The 26,377-nt window shown below is 37.3% G+C and overlaps 2 protein-coding genes across 9 annotated transcripts in view; both read left to right on the top strand.

Moving 5' to 3' along the window:
• The window catches only part of LOC126765715 (craniofacial development protein 2-like), a 358,631-nt gene that overhangs the window by 168,505 nt on the left and 163,749 nt on the right, over positions 1-26,377 (top strand). The gene's annotated exons all lie outside the window — the stretch shown is intronic.
• Positions 1-26,377, top strand: part of LOC126765740 (uncharacterized) — a 113,416-nt gene that overhangs the window by 53,964 nt on the left and 33,075 nt on the right. Inside the window, exon 5 of one of the 8 annotated variants that reach the window (XR_007668538.1) lies at positions 25,797-26,096. The exons of the other annotated variants lie outside the window; for them this stretch is intronic. The gene's annotated coding sequence lies outside the window, so the exon portion shown is untranslated. Of the gene's footprint in view, positions 1-25,796; positions 26,097-26,377 lie in introns of those variants that run through there. 8 annotated transcript variants of the gene reach the window in all.

Here is a 26,377-nt window from a genome sequence, read left to right as displayed (position 1 = left end):
TATAGAGTTTGGTTTTTGATCAAAAGGAGGGGTCACTCATACGAAGCTTGTAGCATCTTTTTATGGGGGGTGTTTTTTTACGTGGCGGGTCGCGAAACAGGCGCACAATCCTGTGTAGGGAATATTTCGCCTTCTCACTTTAGCTCGCCTTCAAACGGCTGTTCTTAGGCTACTCAGAGGATACTTGGTCAAAGACCGGAAGTCGTGAGCTACTTGAGCCATGTGTAAAAGAATCGTTTCTAGCCACTCCCAAGTGAATGGCGATTAGAGACCTTTCCTCACTTGCGTGAACTTCTACCCATGACCCCATCAGTGTAGCTTTAGGCCTGGCAAATCATCAACTGATCAGATATTCACCATGCGCCAAATTTTGGAAAAGACCCGCGAAACGAGAATCGACGCGCACCACCTCTTCGTCGATTTCAATGCTGCTTTTGACAGGCAGAATATCTCTTGCCAAGAGGTGCGGACTAAGTAGGAAAAGTCTCCTCTCGGCGAACAACAACAAAACTCTATAAGTCCTACTATATGGAGCAGAGGCATGGACGATGACAGCAACCGATAAGTCGACGTTGCGCGTTTTCGGGAGAAAAGTTCTGCGAAAGATTTACGGTCCTTTGCGCGTTGGTCACGGCGAAAATCGCTTTCGATGGAACGATGAGTTGTATGATATATATGACGACATTGACATAGTTCAGCGAATTAAACGAAAGCGGCTTGGTCATGTTGTCTGAATGGACGAAAACACTTCAGCTTCGAAAGTATTCGACGCAATACCCGCCGGGGGAAGCAGATGAAGAGAAAGACCTCCAATCCATTGGAAGATTCAGGTGAAGAAGGACCTGGCTTCGCTTGGAATATCCAATTGGCGCCCCGTAGCGAAAAAAAGAAATGACTGGCGCGCTGTTGTTAACTCGACGATAACCGTAAGGGGTTTCTACAGCAGTAAAGGAGAAGCATTGGCACAGTTTTGTAAGCAAAAAATTGAGATCAATCATATTTCTACAATTTTTTTTAATGGATTGAGTTTATATCGATAATACCGAATAAAAATTTCAACTAAAATGTTGTATGTTTGATATACTATAGTTTAATGCCAAAAACGTATTCACGAAGTACCTCCTCTCATATGCATGTAACGGGTTTCATTATTCCATCTAAAGTTTCGTGTCAGCAGTTTGGGCATAGTTTGAATTGTTTTAATAAAATTTCGTGGAAACATGTTCTAAAGTATAGTTAACTAATGCCAAAAATTGATGAGTATTCTGTTCTAGAAATTATTCGATCGGTGTTTTTTTATATTTTCAGTGTTTAACTATTCAATAATATCTCTACTAGAGGGTTTTCCAAAAATCAAATTACTTTCGGCGATATTGGACTTTTGCCGACCCGGCTTCCAAAATAGCTTGGCCGGAAGTGATATTTGATTATTTTAGATTAGTAATTTGTTTTTTTTTTTTTTTGGTTTCAGATTGTCACTTTAAAAATTTGCTGAAATTCAGAAGAAGATTTGAATTAACGTATTGACATCATGATTTTACTAGATTCCTATTCGTTAAATGAGTTGATTAAATTTAAAACAGTTTTCGAATTCCCAACTTTTGAAAACTGAGCGGTTAGACACAACTCGTTTAATCATATTAACACATCAACAGACAGCGTAAATTATTAGAAAATAATTTATAAGAAAAAAGGGAAAAGTAATATTACTTGAAAAATTCATAATGTTTAAATAGCAACAATTTGAAAATGAATTACGGTAAATTATTATTAGTATTGAGATGTATACGAGCATACGAGCTGTACGATAATATCTTACCTCTGGTGGTACAATAATTAACAGACACGAAATCTAGTAAGCATTCTGATTTTATTATTTCTTTTTTTTCATTTTTAATTTACTAATTTTGATAATTGATATGAAGTGAGTGATAAGATACAAATATGTTGGTGGAGAACATTTGTTGTGAACGAGGCTTAATTTTTTTGTTTGGTTGGCATGACACCTGTCAAACAATTCAATAACCTTAGCATATTCCCGTACGACAAAAGTATGCAGTCATCACATTTGCGACGTTCAAATGTTGACATATCACATAACGGTTCACGATGGCTATGCACCTTCCGGTGTTTTATTAATGACCAGCTTTGCCGCGCGGTGTTACCCGCCGAAAATAAATTGTGTACTAATAGTACAATAATGGCTATTCACAATTTCCGAAGGAAAGTAAATTACATTTGAACTTCGGTAAGATCAATTTACAAAATTTGATGAATGTTTTTTACTTCGCGTCGTAGAGGGCTAAAAATTATTTTACTGCAGCACATCACGGTAAACAACAATGCAAAACTTATTGTTTTCTACGTAAATAAAAAGGATTTCTTGCTACCGACACACACGAGCAACCCACATACAATTGTCCGTCGGAGGTGAATACCGATTACTTTTACAGTTTGTCCTTGACTTTTATTTATTGTGATATAGAAAGCAACGTTCAAAGGAAACTGTAGTCGTTTTCGGGCGCCATGATATCTTTTTCGCTCAACCACCTCTCGTTAGCCAGTTTTTCTTGTAACCTCGGAAATAATAATTAATAACCTTCGCCGACATCAATAACAACTTCTGCGAAGTGTCTAGACTCAGTTATAGCCGCTCTAATTAAACTCACAACAACAAAGCCTTGAGCCATGCGTTTTTACAACACGATCTCGCAAGTTTGCCTCTGTAAAATACACGCGTTCTCCGTACGGGAGGTGCACAGCAAAATCGGTAACTGATGGGTGCCGTTCAGGTCACGGTAAACCGAGTAATATCCATGCCGCTTCGCTACTATTTACAAATCCGCATGTCCGAAACTCCTGAACCGTTACTCACCTACCTCGCGATGAAAATAGCCTTGTATCTGCTATAATATATCTATATCATACATGGGCGTTTTGACTCACATGAGCAGTTACTCTCAGCAAACGTATTCTTATGCTCTTATTTCAGTCGCTATTGAGAGCGAAAAAACCAGTTTTGCACTGTGGGATAATGAATTGATTTTCCTGCCAGTTGCGCTGCAGACAGCAACGAGGTAGCGTAGGTAGTCGGTATGTTGATGTTTTGTTATGCCCTAGTATATTTTTGCCCCATTTGAAATGTATAACATAAATAAAATGTTATAATTTCAGATACCTTTGGTGGGGTAAATTGGGTTTGAGTTGACTACTTTTACTAGCAAACTAGTTAGCGGAAATTTTAAGATAAAGTTGAAATTGTGAAGTTCTCGAGAAATCATGCTTAAAAATAAGGCTTGCCTCGGCGTCCAAAAACACCTTTGCTTTGAAATATATTCACTTACATTAGGGTTTTCGTCAAAACGGGGTTGTTTCTGGGCGCCCCAAAAAATTAATTTTTTTTAATTTTTATTATTTTGAATGCCTACATTAATTCTATTCTTTTGTGACAGTTTCTTATTAAAATTGCATTCGATAAATTTCTAGTAGTTAACCTGCTTCTTTGCTTGGAACAGATGAATTTCATATCAGAAAAAATGTGTTCACAAAAGAAGGTTGAGGGGAAAAATGATAAAACCTTGAGGAAAATTTCTTTAAGCTGCGGATAAAATGTGCTTTCTAAGTTCCTCCAGAAATCGGTAATATCCTTTTTATCATTAAATGACATTTCCCTTCTAAGAATTATTAAATCTGACTGGATTTTTAATTCATATTGGTTTGCATCACATTTAACCGGGTTACAACTTCTTTGAATAAATCGTTTTCAACTTGGAAAACCCAATCCTTATACTTCTGCAAAAGGGAATTTTTTTTTCAAAAAACATATTATCTCTCTCAATACCCTAATATTTCTCAAAGTATTTATGAAAGGTATTATAGTGCCTCCTAAAATTATATCCCCGGGTCCCCTTTACACACATATTACACAATAGACATTGCATATTACCAAAGGCATCGGAAAGCATAAAGCAATATCTGTCATTCATTTTGAACAAACACATATACATAGGTACGCGCATAAATAGTATCATAAAACAACCAAGCGGCGCACGATGTTGCTTCGCTGTTGTTTGTTAATCAACTGACTGCAAATGTTCTTTGTCCCATGGTAGCCACTTTACGCTCGCGGTTACCAATACATCCATACATTTCATTTGCCCATCTCTGATTTATATTTATACGTGTTATATATTTATGCCTATTACATATATAAATAGAACACAAAAACGTATAAATAGCATGCGTCCAGCAACAGCGTCTGCCCGTTCGGGTCAGCGTTGTTTGTGATGTGCAGTATCTTCACGTGCCGTACTTGTTGGCTACTGGTCATCGTCTACATAATCTTCTACTTCTCTCTCAGTAATATTTGGATTTTGCTTAACTTAAACAACATCGCACGGCCATTCTGTTGGCTTGTCCCCTTAAACCCATCTTCCTCATCTAAACTTTGCTCCATTACTTCAGCTTCGTCTTCATCTTTTTGCGCTTTAAATTGTCCTCTTTTTCTACATCTGCCGGCCAGCGTGGTTTGCTGCCGTGTTTAGTTGGGTCGTGGTCTTCCATTGTAAAGACCTGTTTCGTTTGAGGCTTTTAAATCTGTAAGATCTTCTTCGGCATCTTTTTCTACGGAATAAATTATATTTTCATTAGCCTTTCACATACCAGTTATCTATCATTGAGTGCGGTCAGCCTCTAAGTGTGCTCCCCAATTGCGACAATTTGCAAATAATCTAATCTGTGGTAATTCGTGGGTGGTTCGCCGTGGGAGGCATTGATGTTTTCAACACGTTTCACCTCGATTTTCTTGGATTAGTGATAGCAATTGGTGAAAATCATTCAAATCAAATTACATTTTTTATCGAAGTTTGATTTTTTAAACAATAACAAATCAAATAAACACTCAAATAATTAATTTTCTGCGTGTATTAAATCGGCTGTTCTGTTCTAACAATTTCCAATTGTAATCAGCGCTGCCATACTGGTCACATAAAAATAAAAAACAAAAAAAAAATTTCTTATTTAAACTACATTATCGACGAAACGATGGGTTTCTAATAAAAATGGCTGAACCTCCGAGAAACAGTCTCAGCTCATTAGAGTAAATAAAATAAGAGAATTAGAAAAAACTACCTCACTTATAAATGAGAGGCTTAGAGTTTTGGAAGCGATGTGCAATCAATTACATAAAAATAACATAGAATTAAAAAGAGAAAACGAAGAACTAAAATCTAGTAAAAGCAAGCTTGTGAGTGTTGAAGCAAACATTCTAGTATGAATGTAGATCAAATATACGGAAGCGATGAAGATGAGTGGATACTCAAAAAGAAGCGCTCTTCAAAAAACGCAAAGCTGATACTTCTCCAACAATTGTCAGCCCTTCGAAAAATAAAAATAAAGAGCAGGCGGCCAACAATGATACTAAAACCCACCGCCCACCTCCTATTACAATAAACGACGTAAAGGATTTTAATAAATTACATTCTAATATTGCAGATCTAATAAATAACAACTTTTTAATAAAGCTTTTGAGCAACGGCGCCTACAAACTTAATGTCTTCGATGCAAACACTTATCGCACAATAACAAAATACTTATCTAATGAAAATATGCGTATACCTTGGCTCAGCTACGAGAGTAAATATAACAGGCCAATAAAGGTAATGCTAAAAAATTTACACCACTCATGCGATACACAATCCATTTTAAATGATCTAAAATTTCAAGGTTTTAATGTCATAAATGCAATTAATAAGCTTGAATGGACGACTAAAAAACCGCTAGATATGTTTTTAGTAGTATTTGATGCTACCGAAGACATTAAGAAAATTCACCAGATCAAAACCATTCTTAGTACCGTTAGTCGAGGTGTGTGAAATGTGCAAAAAAACTGCAAAAACTGAGAGATAAAAAGAATGGTAATTCAGTTGAGGAGAATGCCAATGCTCCGACGAACAAACCCGTTGTGAACACAGGAGAAGTAAAATCCCTTCCTTCCGTTTCTACTTGTAAAGTTTCATTTGCGCAAATGGCTAAGCAGGGCCATACAAATACAATTCAAAAAAATAATCCGTTATCCCAAATTTTAGATAAACTAAATGAGCAAGAGCAACTATTTAGGCCCTTTAATCAGCGGCTCAACGCTCTTGAGTACCATCTACAATTTATTGATGAACAGTAACGCTAATGGTCTTTCCAAAAGTAAAAATAAATTAGAAGAAATACGACAGAAATATTGATATATGTCTATTATCTGAACCGTATTTTACGAACCATTCATTTTTAAAATTTAAAAATTATGAATTATATCACACACCACACCAGGAAAACTCAGCACGAGGAGGGAGCGCTATAATTATCAATAGCAATACTGAACACTGCGAGGAAGATCCGATTAAGACGGAAGAAATTCAAGCTACAAGAATTTCAGTTAAATTGCACAATCACCCATTGAATCTTATTGCTCTGTATAGTCACCTAGACATAATATAAAAATAGAAACGTATAGGAATTTATTAAAAAAATATGACGGAAGGTACATCACTGGTGGCGACTTTAACGCAAAACACACTCATTGAGGATCTCGTTTAACTACAACCAAAGGTCGAGAACTTCTCAAAGCTATACAAACAGTTGGATGCAATTTTGTTTCTACAGGAAGACCCACTTATTGGCCTACATAGTATACATAGAAATTGCCAGACCTTCTTGACTTTTTTATAATCAATAAACTACCGAAACTCAATTTATATATTAAAGATTGCTCAGACCTAAGCTCTGACCATTCCCCAATGCTACTAACTCTGTCTCATACAGAAATATTTCGGCCGCCCAGTCAACGTTATGTAATAAATACACTAATTGGTATAAATTTAAAAGTATAGTGAATAAAATCGACCCAAAGCTTAATCACATATCGACTGGTATTGAGTTGGACTGTGAGGTTGAAGATTTCACAAAAATAATTCAAAACGCTGCGTGGAAGAGTACACCAAATACCCGCGTGAATCTAAGTGGTACCAAATACCCAAAACACATCTTAGAAAGTATCTATAAAAAGCGCAAGCTTCGACGGAGATGGCAGCAAACTAGGTCCTCTGCTCCCAAAACTGAGCTTAATAAATGTGCAGTGAAACTAAGAGCACAAATTAAAGAGTTTAAAAATTTGTCCTTCAAAACTTATCTGACTAAACTCACAGCTGATAAATCCACCCACTATTCACTCTGGAAAGCTGCAAAAAATATTAATAAACAAATAAAACATGTAGCACCATTAAAACTAAACGAAACTGCATGGGCCAAAACGAGTGAACAGAAAGCTGCCGTATTTGCAAATCATTTGAGAAACACATTTATGCCTAACGATGGGTATGAGATAAAGTGTGAAACTAGTTGGTTGGATCCACATATCAGCATTTCTCCTGTTACTATTAAAGAAATTAAAAATCTTATCGGGAAAACAAGACTCAAAAAAACACCTGGGTACGATTTAATAACTGGAGAAATATGCAATTTACCAAAAAATTGTATAAAAAAACTTGTAAATATTGTAAACAGTGCTTTATGCCTTAGATTCGTGCCATCGCTTTGTAAAGTATCTGAAGTTATAATGATACTTAAGCCGGGCAATACAGTACACGATGTTAAATCATATAGACCAATTTCGCTGCTGCCAGCCTTATCTAAAATCTTTGAGAATGTATTCATAAATAGGCTCAAACCAATAATCGCTCATTAACACCTAATACCAACACATCAATTTAGCTTTCATGACCACCATTCAACAATTGACCAGGTACACCGAATCATTAATTTCATCGAAAATACAATCGGTAAAAAGAACGTTTGTACGGCGGCCTTTTTGGACGTGTCTCAAGCTTTTGACAAAGTTTGCATACGGGTCTACTGTTCAAATTAAAATACATGCTACCCAAACAATTTTGTAAAATAATTGCTTCGTACTTAAAAGATAGATACTTCGGCATTAAACAAGAGGATGCATATTCAAACTTGCAACTGATAGAAGTCGGTGTTCCCCAAGTGTTGGGGCCAATGCTTTATTTGCTTTTAACCAGTGACCTCCCATCTGATTCTAGTTATATGACAGCGACATTTGCGGATGACACAGCTTTGTTAGCAGCTGGAGAGTCAACTTCAATATCTAGTCGACGAGTGCAGACAGCAGTCAACGCAATTACTCAGTGGGCATCTAAGTGGCGCATCAATTTAAACGACATCAAATCAATTCATGTCGACTTTACCTTGAAAAAGCCGGCATATTGTCCAATTTATATAAATAACATTCCTATACTATATCATAACAGTGCTGAATACTTAGGTATCACCTTAAATGCTAAACTACGCTGGAAAGAGCATGTCAAAAAAAATGAGCGAGCTTGATATGAAATTTGGCAAACTTTACCACCTAGTTGGTAGGAAATCCACTCCATCAATTCAAAACAAACTGTTACTATATAATTAAGTTCTAAAGCCAGTTTGGGCCTACGGAGCCCAACTGTGGGGTTGCTCAAGTCAAAGCTGTATTGCCAGCATTCAGCGCTTTCAAAGTAAGGTACTAAGTACTTCAGTCAATGCTCCTTGGTACATTAGATCTGCTGACTTGCACCGAGATCTAGGCCTGAATTCAGTGGTAGATGAAATCTCCAAAATAGCAAAGTCTCACGAACTGGGGCTTAGACAGCACGTCAATGAGGAAGCGTCCAGACTCATCAAAACTGCTAGGCGAGAAATCCGGTTGAAACGCAAGAAGTATTCCGGCCTAGTAAAATAACAGTAGCAGCAAATGTATTTCTTAACATTTAGCTTTTAAGTTTCTCTCCTAATTATTGAGACCAGAATTGTTGTTAGTATTTTATTTTTATATACTAGGTACACTATAAAATAATAAAAAAAACAATTAGCCTCACTGTTTCTAAATTTTTTCATCGCTTTCAATAGATATTGCATATATCTCAACAGATATGAAATTATTCTTGGGTAATAGCAATGTCTCATCATTAATGAATTGTACCTTTTTTGTGTTCCACAACCTTTCCTTTTTCATTCCTGTGCTTACTTTCTGAACTATCTTGGGATTTCCTTTGATTTCCAAACTATTATCCAAATATTTTAGGTCTTCATTAAAATGGCACTGGTCTGTTTTAGGCACTTCTTCTTCTTTTTCCATTTCAAATAGAATGACCCATCGCTATAATTTTGCATCTTGTTTTGTCATCTGTACATACTTCTCCTCGTTTATGACATCTTCTTTACTTTGTATATTCTTGCTTCATGTTGCTACAGAGTATAATAATTTCATTCACCTAAGGGTTGTGTGTATCACCTAAAACTTATCGACCTACATATGTATGTACATATAGTTAAATGATCAGGATGACAAGACGAGCTGAAATCCAATCTCCATAATTTGAAAAAAAAACTGATGTTGTAAGGACTGTCTAAAAAAAGTTTCATTAATTCGTTCCATAGATTTGATCTTTTCTTTAATTCGTAGTAATTTTCGAAAGGGGAAATATTTATTCCCTTATAAAATGAATTTCTTTTAACACTTTTTATTTCTTAATTCGTAATGCAATACGAAGCATTTTACTATTACTATTTAAATTACTATTTGGGCCGACTTGTAGAAATCCCAATGGGAGAGAGATATTAATAGAAAAGGCTTTGTTTTTTTGTCAAAATTAGGATTTTAAAGAAAGCAATGCATTGCTGGATCGTTTTAAAAACGTAAACATTATCGGATTTAAAAAGTGCTTGGCTGTGAAAGCTTAAGTTATGGGATGATCGGAGTTGACTGATAAAAGCAACAATTAGACACGCATGTTTTGAGTATGACAAAATAATTATGGTTAACAATTATAGAATTTGCTGCAAAAAATGTAATCATTGGTTACAAAAGAGAAAATAGCCAGTGCAGTGGAGATCGAAAGACAAAATAATGCAGCTATAATCATTGTAAAAACATACCTGAATCCAAGCAGCCGTTTGGGACAGAACGTCTAGCAGATGATGGTATAAAGATTGGAGGCATTTAATCGCAAGAGTTCCCTATATAATGTCGAATATTAGATTGAGAAAACTTGGTGAGACTGTTGAACCTGTCCTTTTCTACTCGATACATCAACGCCTAGAGATGCTAAGGAATAAACCGATATCTGTGAATAATCTACTATCATCTAGCACTATTTAACAAAATCGCAATAAAAACATTTAAATAACCTAGTAAAGTGGGGAACTAACCCAAACTATTCGATTTATCAATGATAATGAATTGTAAATAAACCTTCCTTTCAGGCATCAAAAGAGAAGTCAAATAACTTACAAATGTATTAGCAAAGTGCAAGAAGTTTGAGAACTAAACTGATCAAGTTCCCAATCACTACTGCAATCAGTGATATTCTGTATTATGGAAAAATGGTTCATGGTTTAATTTCTGATGGTGAAATAAACTCATTTAGATTATTTAAGAAAAATAGATATAGCCAAACTAGTACTCACAGTCATAATATTAAATAAATATTTATTAAAATCAAATGCGGCCCCTTACTCTTCGGAGGAAGTTGATTCAAAGCATGTTAATACATTGCAAGGCGGGCCGCCAGATCAAGGAAATATACAAAATATAGTTGCCGCTGACTTATGGTTTTCGAGACATTTGCATTTAAAGTTCAAAAATTCAACCATTTAAAACGCGTGTTACTCCGATTTATAATGAATTTTACACTTATATTTTTAACTTTTATATCCACTAACACTTCACTAATTTTTTATATTAAATAGTGCAAAATAACTTTTATTCAATATTTAACATGTGTACTCAAAACTGCTTCCGTGTTTTCGGCTTTATTAAAATATCAAACGGTTAATCTATCAAAAGTCAGTCAGTTTAACACAGATAATCTGCCACAAATGCATATCACGCGCAGTCTGTTGTTTTGATATCCAAGATGAACCACTCTCTGGGAGACTGATTGTTTAAAATATAGATAAAATAACTCAAATCGTCAAGCCTCACCGTCATGTAAGCACCGTTTTAATTGTCCAGATGGTAAAAATTACAAAAACAGAAAAGTCAATTTTTGTTGCACCAAACCTAGAAACTTTATATACATAAACGAACTTGGTTTTGTTCGGTCAGCTAAGTACATGCTATACAGATCCTATCTGAAATATTTCGGATTGGAGATTGAGAATGATAATTGGATTTCCATACAAGGAATTTGTTCAAGATTTAGGTTCTTTAAAATGCAGTCCTGCGCATAATTAGTAAGTACAAACCAATACCAGTCAGCTGATTGCTGAATGCTGAATGATCAATATAATTGTATCCCCTTTTTAGCGTTGTATTCGTAGACTAGTAGTTTCACTCTAGCTAGTGAATGTAAATGTAATTTTACCATATTTCAACTATAGACATACCTATATGTATGTATGTAGATATGTATCATGTGGCGTGATGCTACAATTTGTTAACAAAATATTTATTTAATGAGAAACTCAATAAAGAAGCGGCCTATTTCGTGACAGACTGGTGTAGCAATCATACGAGCTTTTCAATTAGCGGAATTTTAGGACAAATCTTATACATCTTTTTGGTGCCTCCTGTGAGGAACTTTTCGATCCTGTTTTAATGTACAGATTTTAATGATGGCTAGTTTGAATCTACGTACTTCAGCGCATCCCGCAATTGTGCGCATTGGCGAAATCACTGAAGCAGCTAATTACGATCCGGACAGTATTGAGTGCGATGTGATTCGCGCACAGTTGGACAAACATTTTGAAAGGTTTATGGAGTATCATACGGACCTGGTCTCTTCAGCACAATCCAGCGAATTGACCGCACATGACGACTTCTTGGCTGCTACGGAGTTACTCTACACGCAAATATGTATTCGACTACGTCGTATATGTGGCGCTGGTGAAGGTGGTATTTGCGTGGCGAATCAATTGGACATGTGATTAGATCTAATTTAGATTCCTGTTTTCAATGGTGATCCAGCGAATTGTCTGCCTTTCAAAGATTTGTTCGAGGCACCAGTTCACAATCGGAAAGATCTGAATTCCAGTTACAAATTAAGCAAGTTACGCCAACATGTCAATGCAGACAGCGTACCATTGGTCGGTGGACTTTATACAGGCGGCTATGAGGACATGTGGCAGGAGATGAAACGGCGGTTTGATAATCCACGTTTGTTAGTGGAGTCCCACGTGCAGCATATACTGAATTTGCCCAACCAACTCACCGAATCGCAGAAGGGCTTGCTTCGACTAGTTGACACCTTCCAAAATGTGATACGAGCTTTAAGCGTTATGGGTCTTCCGGTAAATCTTTGGGACGCCCTCTTGGTGCCACTTTTGCTACCTAAATTGCCCACAATCATCAGGTATGAGTGGGGGATGAGCCTTCAGGCGAACAACATACCAATGTCTCAGGATTTTTTGACATTTATTGAGAAGCGTGCCAACAATTTGCCTCAAGGAGCTATGAACAGTACATCAACTCTTTATCAGAGACCAACCCGTCCCGTTAAAGCTAACGTTGCAACGGTAAACTCATCTCAGCCGTTACATTCAGTGAAAGGGGTTACGGTTTTTGCCAACTTTGCGCTAATGGACACCGAATACACAAGTGTCAACGGTTCGTTAATCTTTCCATACCGGAACGGTGGGATAGAGTTAAGCGGCTTTCATTATGTTTTAACTGCCTTGGAAGTGATCAGGGATCTCGTGATTGTACATCACGGGATTGCTTAAGGTGTCATCATCGCCATCATACGATGCTCTGCAAAAGCAACGTTGCGAATAATTCACCGGCTACGGAGGAAGACACCAACAGTCACATAATCGATCGGAATATATCCGTGGACACACCTTCAACACAGGTGCCACAGGTATACCCACGACAGCAGTGACTTTTGAGGAAGGTCCGGTCATTTCTCATTAATGGAGACCGGACTATTTTACTAGCGACTGCGAAGGTCATCCTGACTGATCACAATGGAGGAAAATTCGCGTGTCGTGCTCTCTGCGGCCTGGGCTCTCAGGTGAGTCTGATTACCGATGCTACCACAAAACGTATGTGTCTTCGTAGGCGTCCAGGGGAGATACGAATTGAAGGAGTTGGTTCTAGCGCTGCAGTCTGCAGTAAGGGTCATATTACAGTACAGATGCAGGCTGCCTTTGGCAACAACATTAACTTCAAACTCGAGGCTTATGTCGTCCCGGCAATAACCTCAGTAACGCCAGATACGCAAATAGACGCAGAAGCTTGGAGCCATTTAAAAGATTTACCACTAGCTGACCCAACGTTTGCCACCCCAAGTCCGGTGGATCTGCTACTTGGTGCTGACGTACTAAAGGGTCTCTTTCAGGAGGGTTTCATCCAGGGTTCTCCAGAGCAACTTTGCGCTTTAAAAACGCGTCTTGGTTGGGTAGTATTTGGACCAGTCACAAGTTCTGCTCACTCCACTTTACACACATCTTTTTTTGCGAAATGCGTCAACGAACAACGACTAGACACTTTACTTAGGTCTTATTTCGCAACAGTTTGCAAGATATTACACGACTTCGTATTCCTCGTTGGCTAGGTATACGAGTGGGCTCTTTGGTGCATTTACGTGGCTTTTGCGATGCTAGTTGTAAAGCGTATGCAGCAGTAATATATGTTCAAACGATCGATAAAGGTGGTACATCACGCACAGCTCTTGTTTCAGCGAAGACGGAGATAGCACCAATTAAGGATGTGACGATACCACGCCTCGAACTGTGTGGTGCTCATCTTCTAACCAAGGTGATGGACAACGTACGTCAAGCCTTAGGCCTACAGGAAGCCCCATGTGCATATTGGAGTGATTCCACTATTGTTTTATGCTGGATACGCAAGCCACCATCCACGTTCAAACAATATGTATCCAATCGGGTAGCTTACATCCAAGCCAATTCAGACATTAACGCTTGGAAGCACATTCGCTCGGAATCAAATCCAGCCGACTGTGCAAGCAGAGGCCTATCTCCCGCCGTCTTAGCAGATCATCACCTTTGGTGGACCGGACCGACGTGCATTCACCAAAGCGTGGGGGATATGCGCTTACCTTCTTTGACGGAGGAGGAGGAGCACCTCTCCATTGCTGAATCTCGTGTGGTATCCATCTTCGTTTCTAGAGCTAATTACCAGTGGATTATGACATCCACGAAAGACAACAGGATACCTCTCATAGAGAAATTTAGCAAATTGAGTCGTTTACTTAACACCACTGTTTGGTTAAGGCGATGGTTACCGAAATATCGCGGTTACAGGAACGATATAGTTTCTGTCGCAGATCAGCGCTGGGCTTTACTTCTGCATATTCGACAAGCACAAGGTAATCATTTTAAACAAGAAATTAAGGCTCTTGAATTGCACTCCAGAATTGCGGGTCGCAGTGAAATCTTAGCACTTAATCCTTTCTTGGATGCAGACGGCATACTGAGAGTAGGTGGTCGACTCGCAAACTCCGACTTAAGTGAAGATCAGCGACATCAAACTATAATTCCGCGTGGGGCTCTGGCTTATTTACTAGTCGCCGATGCTCATACACGTTGCTTACATGGTGGTATACAACCAATGCTTCAGTTCCTTTGACAACGTTTCTGGCTTATAGGCGCACGGGCGCAAGTAAAGTCTTTCATCTGGGCCTGCACTACATGTCGTAGGCATCTTCAAATTATACGTCAACAAATGGCTTCGCTCCCGAAAGAACGTGTACTAGTGGCCCCACCATTCTCTCGTAGTGGCTTGGATTACTGCGGGCCATTCCATGTACGTGTGCTACCCCGACTACAAAAACCTATGCTGCCATATTTATTTGTATGGCGTCACGAGCGGTTCACATTGAGCTGGCAGAGGACTTGAATACACAGGCATTTATAGATGTTTATGATCGTTTTATTAGTCGACGGGGTATCTGTACCACCTTATACAGTGATAATGGAACACAATTTGTAGGGGCTAATCGTCAAATGCAATAAGACTTTAAGGCTTGGGTAACAGCACATGCTCAACAACATCTGGCAGCTGAAGGTACATGTTGGAAGTTCATAACACCTTCCGCACCTCATCACGGTGGTCTATGGGAGGCAGAAGTTCGTTCGTTCAGCTAAAAAGCATCTGCTAAAGATAGTGGGCAGCCAGACGTTGCGTTACACTGAATTGTCTACTCTCCTGACTTGCATCGAGGCGTGTCGAAATTCGAGAAGGAGGGATAGCTCTAACACCGGGTGGCTTCCTGATCGGACGACCACTCAATTGTCGTCCAGATCCTCAATTGCCTGAAGCTCCAGAAAATCGTCTTCGATATTGGCAACGCCTCCAGAAAATGTTGGAGCATTTTTCGAGCCGCTGGCAATCCGAATATCTAAACACTCTTCAGACCCGGAACAAATGGACTAGATCGGTACCCAATGTTCAGCGTGGAGATGTAGTTCTTATACGTGGTGAAAATTTGCCACCATCGGTTTGACGTATGGGACGGGTGATTGACGTTCACCCGGGCAGTGATGGGTTGGTGCGTACCGTGACAATAGAGTACAATACCAACCAGACATCATCAAATGGACTTCCTATTAAGTAGCGGTGTCAGCGACCGCTGCAGAAGTTATGCCGCCTAATAGGTCCTACAGAAGAATTACTGAACCGCGAGGGTTCAGCCGGGCAGGATGTTCACGATTTAAGTTCTTTAAAATGCAGTCCTGCGCATAATTAGTAAGGACACAAACCAATATGCTACAATCCGTTAACCAAATATGTATTTAATGAGAAACTCAATAAAGAAGCGGCCTATTTCGTGACAGACTGGTGTAGCAATCATTCGAGCTTTTCAATTAGCGGAATTTTAGGACAAATCTTATACAGAATTGATTGACTTTAAATATATTCTGTGTCCAAATTAATATGTTTGGTGAATTAAAAAAGTTTTCCATAAAAGAACTTGATTTTAATTGATCAGATTTTATGAGCCATCGGCGGTTTGGACAAATGAGCAGCTTCTTTGGGGTCTTTATAGGGTCACCGACGTTTCTTTTTGCATATTACAAACTTCGTTGGCAAACTTTTTACCAATAATCATCAGGGTTTCTACTAGAGTGGCATTATGATTTTTCTGACACTAGATCACCAATGTCTTAATTATCCTCAGCAATCTCTCTTCTCAGAACACCCCAGCGAAGTTATATAGGATCAAGGTCAGGAGATTGTAGAGAACATGGGAAAATTGTATACTAGTTGTTTTGCAGTGATGTAGTATTATGTATCTTTGGCCGTATGTTTTGGATCGTTGTCTTGTTCGAATACAAAGTTGTCTTTTGTAGCCCACACTTATTGGAGATTAAGGCGAGGTTTAAAAATAAAACATAAATTCGAATTCATTGTTCCAACTATTTTGTCAAGAGATCCAACACTTTGGGCCGTCATGTAGCCCAACACGTTTATAGAATCACTACTAAATTTAAGAGTTGGGATAGCATGGTAAGGTGGATTCTAGAGTTGTCCCATATCCACATAGAATTTAAATGATTTATACTAGGCTCATCTGACCAAAACGACTCACACTGGTGTATTTTAATGACTAAATAATGTACAAGTAAAATCCGTAGAATTGATAGACATATTTTACTTTGTTCTATCAAGTGCTTAAAATGGATTGTACACACACAATATTCACATAAGTTGGAAACACTTCAATTGTTAAAGCTTCATACCTATATTATGCACTCACATATTTTGTATACCAAATAAATAACGGCAATGCTGCTGTAAGGCTGATTGTTGATTTTCATTGGTAAGATTTTTTACCTGGCGGGTCCCAAACCCAGCGCACAACCCTGCGGAGGGGATATTTCGCCTTCTCACATTAGCTCGCCTTCGAACGGATGTTCTTAGGCTACCCAGAGGATACTGGGTCAAAGACCGGAAGTAGTGAGCTGCTTGAGCCATATGTAAAAGAATCGTTTCTGGCCATTCCCAAGTGAATGGCGATCAGAGAACTTTCCTCACTTGCGTGAACTTCTACACATGACTCCATCCTCCCAAAATGGGTCTGGCAGTGAACGAGGGCAAAACGAAATATCTCCTGTCATCAAACAAACAGTCGTCGCACTCGCGACTAGGCTCTCACGTCACTGTTGACAGTCATAACATTGAAGTCGTAGATAATTTCGTCTATCTTGGAACCAGCGTAAACACCACCAACAATGTCAGCCTAGAAATCCAACCGAGGCTAACTCTTGCCAACAGGTGCTACTTCGGTCTGAGTAGGCAATTGAGAAGCAAAGTCCTCTCTCGACGAACAAAAACCAAACTCTATAAGTCACTCATAATTCCCGTCCTGATATATGGTGCAGAGGCCTGGACGATGACAACAACCGATGAGTCGACGTTACGAGTTTTCGAGAGAAAAATTCTGCGAAGGATTCATGGTCCTTTGCGTATTGGCCACGGCGAATATCGCATTCGATGGAACGATGAGCTGTACGAGATATACGACGACATTGGGAAACGGCCAAAATTCTAAAATTAAAATTCTGAAGTCCAAATCCGGAATCAAAATTCTGGGTCGACAAAATTCTGGAAATCGGAGATTCGCAATTCCTTCGCTTTTTTTGGCTGCATTTCAAAATTCTGGTTTTTCATAATTCCGGAATTTACGTTTTCCAGAATTAATTCTGGAAATTTTTTCCCCAAAATTTGAGCCAAATCGTGTATCTTATATAAATTTGCTTATACATACATAATAATATAACATAAACAAAACATAACCTCCAAAATGATTCCAAAATTCAAACATGTTTATCGGAAAGACAAAAAACAACATTATTAACAAATATCATTTATTTTTTTTCGTATAACATGTTCACAGCCATCGAATTGTGTGACAATACGCACGGTACATTTGTTTTTAATTCGTTCAGAACAAGTCCAGTTAAATGTTTTCTTATTTTTTCGTTCCAAATACATAGAAGAAATAGCCGTCGACATTTAACATGTCTTTTCCTTTATTGGACTTCACCACAGTTATATTTTCCATCATTTCACAAAAATATTTAGCACGTTTTTATTAATGAAATTGCAGTAACACATTGCTTAGTCAGTACATATATGTATGTATATGTAGGTACATAGTAAACTAAATCATTATGGTAGTACAAAAAAGTAAATGAAGAACAACAAACAAAAGCAATAACAATAACAAATACAATCATGGTAGTACAAAAAAGTAAATGAACAACAACAAACAAAGAAATAACAATAACAAATACAATCATGCAATTGTAAAAAACTACTTACTAGGCAATAATCGGAATCAAAATTCTGGGTCGACAAAATTCTGGAAATCGGAGATTCGCAATTCCTTCGCTTTTTTTGGCTGCATTTCAAAATTCTGGTTTTTCATAATTCCGGAATTAACGTTTTCCAGAATTAATTCTGGAAATTTTTTCCCCAAAATTTGAGCCAAATCGTGTATCTTATATAAATTTGCTTATACATACATAATAATATAACATAAACAAAACATAACCTCCAAAATGATTCCAAAATTCAAACATGTTAATCGGAAAGACAAAAAACAACATTATTAACAAATATCACTTATTTTTTTTTTCGTATAACATGTTCACAGCCATCGAATTGTGTGACAATACGCACGGTACATTTGTTTTTAATTCGTTCAGAACAAGTCCAGTTAAATGTTTTCTTATTTTTTCGTTCCAAATACATAGAAGAAATAGCCGTCGACGTTTAACATGTCTTTTCCTTTATTGGACTTCACCACAGTTATATTTTCCATCATTTCACAAAAATATTTAGCACGTTTTTATTAATGAAATTGCAGTAACACATTGCTTAGTCAGTACATATATGTATGTATATGTAGGTACATAGTAAACTAAATCATTATGGTAGTACAAAAAAGTAAATGAAGAACAACAAACAAAAGCAATAACAATAACAAATACAATCATGGTAGTACAAAAAAGTAAATGAACAACAACAAACAAAGAAATAACAATAACAAATACAATCATGCAATTGTAAAAAACTACTTACTAGGCAATAAAACATATGATTACAGAATGGCAAAATGCGCACTTTTTTTGTTATCAACACGCATTTTTAATCACTAATTACAGAATTTTGCCATTCAGAATTTCGTTATCCAGAACTTTGAATTCCAGAATATTGACTTCCATAACTTTGATTCCCGGTGTTCCGACTTCCGGAATTCTGAATGCAGAATTTCCAAAAAAACAGAATTTTGACCTCAACCCGACGACATTGACATAGTTCAGCGAATTAAAAGACAGCGGCTACGCTGGCTAGGTCATGTTGTCCGGATTTACGAAAACACTCCAGCTCTGAAAGTATTCGACGCAGTACCCGCCGGGGGAAGCAGAGAAAGAGGAAGACCTCCACTCCGTTGGAAGGACCAAGTGGAGAAGGACCTAGCTTCGCTTGGAATATCCAATTGGCACCACGTAGCGAAAAGAAGAAACGACTGGCGCGCTGTTGTTAACTCGGCTATAATAGCGTAAGCGGTGTCTACGCCAATTAAGATGAAGAAGAATGCTGCTGTAAGAACTCGTGACGATAACAAAACTGCAAAACAAACAAGAAAGGAAGGGTTAAGTTGTAGCCAACCAGAATCTGATTATATTTTCGTCTTTTCGAACATTTAATGAATAAAATTGGAAGCAATTCTATGATGTTGATATTAATGATTTCCGTTTTTTAAGCTTTATTTTTATTGGAAAAAAAAATAAAAAAATTAAAAGTAAGATTTTAATAGATCACAGTTATGCACTTGGTTGACCAAGGGAATCGCATTTGAAATTTAGTTTGCATTTACTTGTACTTATGTTCATATGCATGCTTTATTTACATTTTTTATATAATATTATCGACTGCATAAAGACGCATTTGAGCGTTAAATTACGTTTTGTAAACACTCTTAAATTGTCTGTATTATTCAAATTAAAATCAATACTTATGACATTTTGTTGTTTAATCTTATGTTCTCCCCTACAGAAATAAAAACAAATTAATTCGTAACAACAAAATAAATTGATTTTTTACTTTTCAAATCTATCAGTGACTATCTTCTTGCTTTGTTTTTAACAGCACAATTGATAAAGTTGGTTTCCGTGACACCCAAAACCGATACAATTTCTGTTCCGAATTTTGAACCGATAATATCTGAATTCATGACACCTACTTCTTTTTTTGGAAAATAATCACCAGAACGGCTTTTCTGAAAACATGGTCCAATTTTATTGGAAATATCTCAAAATTTTTGTTTTTAAATCTACTTAAACAATAAATAGGCCGCATGCCCTATTTTTATGTTTTTTGTAATAAAATAAAATAAAATGAAATTCGATTGGGCACTATTGATATAAGCAGTGATATATCGATACTCTCGATATTCGAGACTAAAAGAGAAATCACAAAAATGAGAAATATGTTACAGAACCAGTTTTAATTCGTTTCTTGATATTCGTACTTAATTTTTATGTTCAAAAAAATAACCCCGATTGGTCCAACACACGGGAATTCATAGTTCTTTTGTGTCCTACTTCTTTCTGAACTAGCGGCCTCCGGCCGCGCATCAAACATCAACGGGGTGTTCATAGTTCTTTTGCTTGCAGAATAGAGTTCAAGGTGGACCTAAACTATACTATATTTACTTATTTATTTATTAACGCGCTCAGCAATTATACATAGATTTTTTCTTTTACATGTTGAGTATTAAGAGAGAAATTTTCGAAAAATAACAATACTTTGAAGAGAAGAAAGTAATAACAAATGTTAGAAGTAGTTAAGATCAGAATCAGAAAACCTTAAGCAATATTACTTCTTTATTTATTAATTTATTTATTTATCAGAATATCAGCCTCACTTTTAATTTTCTCTGCAGACACGTCGAAAACATTCGTACGGTCAGCATACTCATTAATTACATTCGCGATCCTATAGGTCGGTGCACGAGTGTTGTATCTCGATCTAACTATTGGTACTTCAATAACTCTTGACTTTCGCAAGTTTACTTTGTACTCGACGAGCTCAAATATTTCCACCAACTCTGGAACATCCCAATCTCCATTAATGATATTAGGTCCGGTGCAGAAAGTTAGATATTTTCTTCTAATTGGCCAGTGTGGGATTACTAGATTCTAGTGCATCAATTGCACCTCTTGAGTCTTTACTCATATTGTGACGATATTTTAAGTGTCTGCTAAACTTTTTTTTGTACTGACTCCAATTTATCAACTTGATAACTATAGATTGGATCCCAGACTACACATCCATACTCCAGCATTGGCCTCACTAGTGCATTGAACAGACCAATCAGCGTACTACCATTCTCAAAATCTTTACTTGTTCTCAACAGGCTACCTAGGATCTTATTGGCTTTGGCTACAATATTACTTATGTGACCAACAAATGTGAGTTTACTGTCCATATGTATTCTAAGATCTTTTATTGACCCTACTTGTTTAACTATATCCTTACCCATATAATAAAGGTGTTGATTAACTTCAGATTTACGGCTATATTTAATGATTCAACATTTTCCCACGTTAAGCTTCAATTTATTAAACTCACACCATCTCACCAGCTTGTTCATATCCTCTTGAAGTGCATACGTGTCACCGATGTTCTCAATGCACCTATAGATTTTCGAATCATCAGCGAAGAGTGAGTACCGAGATGTAAATTCCGCTCCAATATCATTAACAAAGATACAGAGGAGTAGAGGCCCTAAGTGTGACCCTTCTGGTACACCCGATGTCACCTTGAACTCTCTAGAGATGGAGTCACTGATCTTAGCCCTAAGTTTTTAGGGACAAGTAGTAATCTATATATATAAAATTAAGTGGCAAAACTTCCTGTTCGCATACTCCTCCTAGACGGCTTGCCCGATTTCAATGACATTTTCAGGGGTGATTGGGGTCTGTTTGGAGGGTGCACATAAGAAATTTAATGTGTGTATCATTGCACGTTTTGTAAAAAAACAAAACAAACAACTGGCGGATGTTTACAATTAATAAAAAACATTGACATCGCATGTTGATCGTTTTTGCGTGTCATTCGTTCTGTCTATGGATGACTGTCAAGCTAACAAGACATACAGAACGTAAATGTTCCGAATGCACTGAGTGTATCAAAAAAAATGTTTCAACATTGTGTGAATTTTTCTCAGATTTCAAGGTGATTAACATTCTGCGTACAACACAAAGCAAGTGAGTACTGTTGTTGTTTCATATGTGATGCCATGCGGTTCGATTGTCGCTTGAAAATGCGCGGTGTGTGTAAAAAAAAGTGTTTCAACATTGTGTGTTTTTCCAGATTTAATTCCATCGATTTGCTACATTTATTCGAACCGATTTTGTGTTTTTCTGCTGACCGTGCAACACACATAAAGCAAGTGAGTATTGTTATTGTTTCGTAAGTGCTTCCATGCGGTTCGCAAATACACTGTTGGTGGGTCTTATTGCATATGCGTGTGTGGGTAAAATACATAGTTTAAGATGTAGTTTTAGGTTAATTTTTCCATTTTTATTTATGTACTTCAAATATGCAATCTCTAGCACGACCACCGGGGACAACACTAACTACCTTGTTCGAGTTGTGTGAAAACGATGAATTTGCAAGAACATTGCTATATTCCGAAATACCACAATATTTCACTTGGAATCCATCATCGAAAACATTTCAACGACGAAAGCAAGGGGAGCGTGTTGACGGTTATCCAAATGTCCGTAAAACCGATGCCATAAGACGCATTTACACCATCCATCCGAACAACGCCGAATGTTTTTATTTGCGTCTGCTATTAGTCAACGTGAGCGGACCAAGATCATTTGATGATTTGAAAACTGTTGACGGTCAGTTGTGTGCGACGTATCGTGAAGCATGTCAGCGATTGCATTTGTTAGAAGATGATATGCATTGGGACACCGCACTTCATGACGCATCACTCACATCTCATCCAAAACAAATACGCGTACTATTCGCCATAATAATATCTACATGCCTTCCGTCAAATCCGCAATAACTGTCGAATAAGTACAAAGACTGCATGACTGAGGACTTATTAATTTTGGCGCGTAATCGAGCATCGGACGCAGACTTGCTATATACATACATTACAAATGTATAATTCTGCTTTGATATTGGTTGAAGATCTGTGCCTTACAATTGCGAATAAGGCATTAGCGCAACTTGGCATAACTGCGCCCAGTCATTGACCATGAGCTTCAACGTGAACAACAATACGATTGCAATGAATTGCGTGCTTTCATACAAGCTAACATTACCAAATTGAATATTCAGCAGAAAAATGCTTATGATAAGATTATACGAGCGGTTGACAATAACGCCGGTGGATTCTACTTTCTTGATGCGCCCGGTGGTACAGATGGCGGCCGAACAGCACATTCTGCGTTGAAATTACCGTTGAACATCCAAGTCGTTGAAACACCAACGTGCAACATATCGAGGAATTCAACAATGGTAAAAGTTTTGCGAGGAGCTGGAATAGTTCTATGGGATGAGTGCCCAATGGCTAACAAAAAGTCATTAGAAGCATTCAATAGAACAAAGCAAGATTTACGCCAAAAGCAACAAATTTTTGGCGGAGCATTAGTCTTATTATCCGGCGATTTTCGGCAAACTTTGTCAGTCATTCCTCGATCAACTCCTGCCGACGAAATAAACGTATGTTTAAAATCGTCAGTTTTGTGGAGACATGTTCAAAGGCTGACTCTTACCATCAACATGCGAGTCCAATTGCAAAATGATCGATCCGCAGCGGCGTTTTCGAAGCAGTTTTTGGACATTGGCGAAGGCAAAATACCAATCGATGATACCGGTTTGATCACATTGCCGAACAACTTTTGTACACTTTTACAATCGAAAGAAGAATTGATTGAAAGTGTATTTCCGAATATTGTTCAACACTATCAACGCCACGATTATTTAAGTGAACGCGCAATATTGGCACCGAAAAATGTACACGTCAACGAAATCAATTTTGCCATTCAAGAAAAACTGCCAACAGAAGCTACAACATATATGTACATCGATTGATAGCGTTTTAAATCAAGATGAAGCAGTCAATTATCCAACTGAATTCTTGAATTCTTTGGATCCCCCCGGTCTGCCACCGCATCGTTTGGTCCTGAAAGTCGGTTCACCCATTATACTTCTACGAAATCTGAAGCTACCGACTTTGTGTAATGGCACAAGACTTTCAGTCAAAAAATTGTGGCCAAATTTGATTGAAGCAACAATACTAAATGGCAAGGCAGCAGGTGAAGTTGTACTCTTACCACGCGTTCCCATGATTCCAACGGACATGCCGTTTGAATTTAAGCGCTTGCAGTTCCCAGTACGTCTTGCCTTTGCGATGACCATCAACAAATCGCAAGGGCAAACGTTTCAAGTGTGCGGCGTCAATTTGGAAGAACCGTGCTTCTCCCACGGCCAATTGTTCGTCGCATGCTCGAGAGTGGGAACACCAAGGTGCTTATTCATTTACGCGCCAGGTGGAAAAACCAAAAATGTTGTATACCAATATGTTTTATAAATATTTTATAAATAAGTAACAGTTTTACAACAATATATAAAACACAAAGAAAAAACCCTTAAGAGTTTTAATCGATTTAGGTGTAGCGAAACGTACAAGGTAACAGCTAGTAAATGATAAATTTTTCCATTATGTATTTCTGATTTTTGTCGTTCGAAATCGAATATCGAGAGTATCGATATTTCAAAACGATCACCATTCGAATTTAAAACACTGATGCCATATATGTATATCGTGTATAATCTTGCCGTAATTTTTTATTGTTCGGTTTTTCATGTTTTTTTCCCCAATCAACTGCGCCGGTTTTACTGATGAAAAAAACATCAATGGAAATTTGTAAATAAATGAAGGAAAGTTTATTTTTAATATGATAAAAACGTGCAAGTGCATGATGTTTTTAACTGCATCCGCCCTATTTTTTGTTAAAGTAGATTTAAAAACAAAACTTTTAAAATATTTACCACCAATTGGACCATATTGTGTTTTACAACACCCCTGATTAAAGTAAAGAAAGGGTTCAACTTCATTGTTTGACGATTCCTGTTCCTGATGCAAAAAGTGTTTAAGGTGCAGGGACGTGCCGTGAAACGCCTTTTTTTGTATGTCCGCGCAGTACGCCCGAACCACAGCACGGAAAGACGTGAAAATTTGCACGGGTATTCCTTTAGTACTGGAGAAGGTCCTAACGGCGACCCTCGATTTCGCAATTTATGTATATATTTATAACTCAAGAATGGCTGACTAAAAATTGGTGATGAGGTAGCTTGGAACCTCGGGACGGGCATAGGCTACTTTCTATCGTTTTATGTTGAAAGCCAGAACAATTCATAAACAAAAAAATATAAATTTCAAAACATAAGCATGTATTCAATATTCATGTAAGAATCATTTCAATATTTTTTTGCTTCAAAAATACAAAATAACATCACACAGCAGGGTACAGTGGTTTTTGTTTACATACACATATACGAGTATAATATATGAATTATAGTGATAGTTGTAACTTAAGCTTAGTACGCAGCTCTCAAGAAACGTAAAAACTTCATATAAAAAAACGCTTAAGAAACGGTCAAGAAACTTTCCTGCGATAAATTTACTTGTGCTAGTACGCAGCTCTCAAGAAATCTAGTACTAATTTTTAATACTTTTTTTCAGTAAAATGTGAATATGGCAAACCTGGTTTTGCGAAGAAACATCAAATCAACAATTGTTTCTTGAAGGAAAATCGAAGTAATCGTCAAATTCATCCTAAATCATTATTATGAAGTATATTCCATTTTGAAATGTTGTATAAAACCTACCAATCCTCAACAACATTCAGGGGCGTCGCGAGGATCCAGATAATGAAGGGAGGGTGAGTCCCTTTGAAATGCCGACTCATTTCTAGAATTTGCCGATTTAATGTATATGTTTATAAATATATATAAAATAAGGATATCTTCATTTCTGATAAGGTATTGCGGAGAAGTTTGACAACATAATAGCATATTTCATTATTTTATTCTCAAATAAGTATTGTACATATTAGTATAATCATCATTTAATATGTTTCTCTTAATATACATAAAGTACATATATTGTTCAGCGACGTGTTACGCGGGAAAAAACAAGATTTTCTTAAGAAATTGAATTGCAAAAAATATAAATTTCTGAGTTATATTTTCACTCTGCGATGTTTCAACATTGACCATTTTCCAACAACATCGCGCAGATCGATTTCGTCTACTTTATCCTTT

This window comes from Bactrocera neohumeralis, unplaced genomic scaffold (genome assembly GCF_024586455.1).
Source record: "Bactrocera neohumeralis isolate Rockhampton unplaced genomic scaffold, APGP_CSIRO_Bneo_wtdbg2-racon-allhic-juicebox.fasta_v2 cluster11, whole genome shotgun sequence".
Taxonomy (NCBI): domain Eukaryota; kingdom Metazoa; phylum Arthropoda; class Insecta; order Diptera; family Tephritidae; genus Bactrocera; species Bactrocera neohumeralis.
The sequence above is the reverse complement of the archived record's forward strand: the minus strand, read 5'-3'. Positions and strand labels throughout refer to the sequence as shown.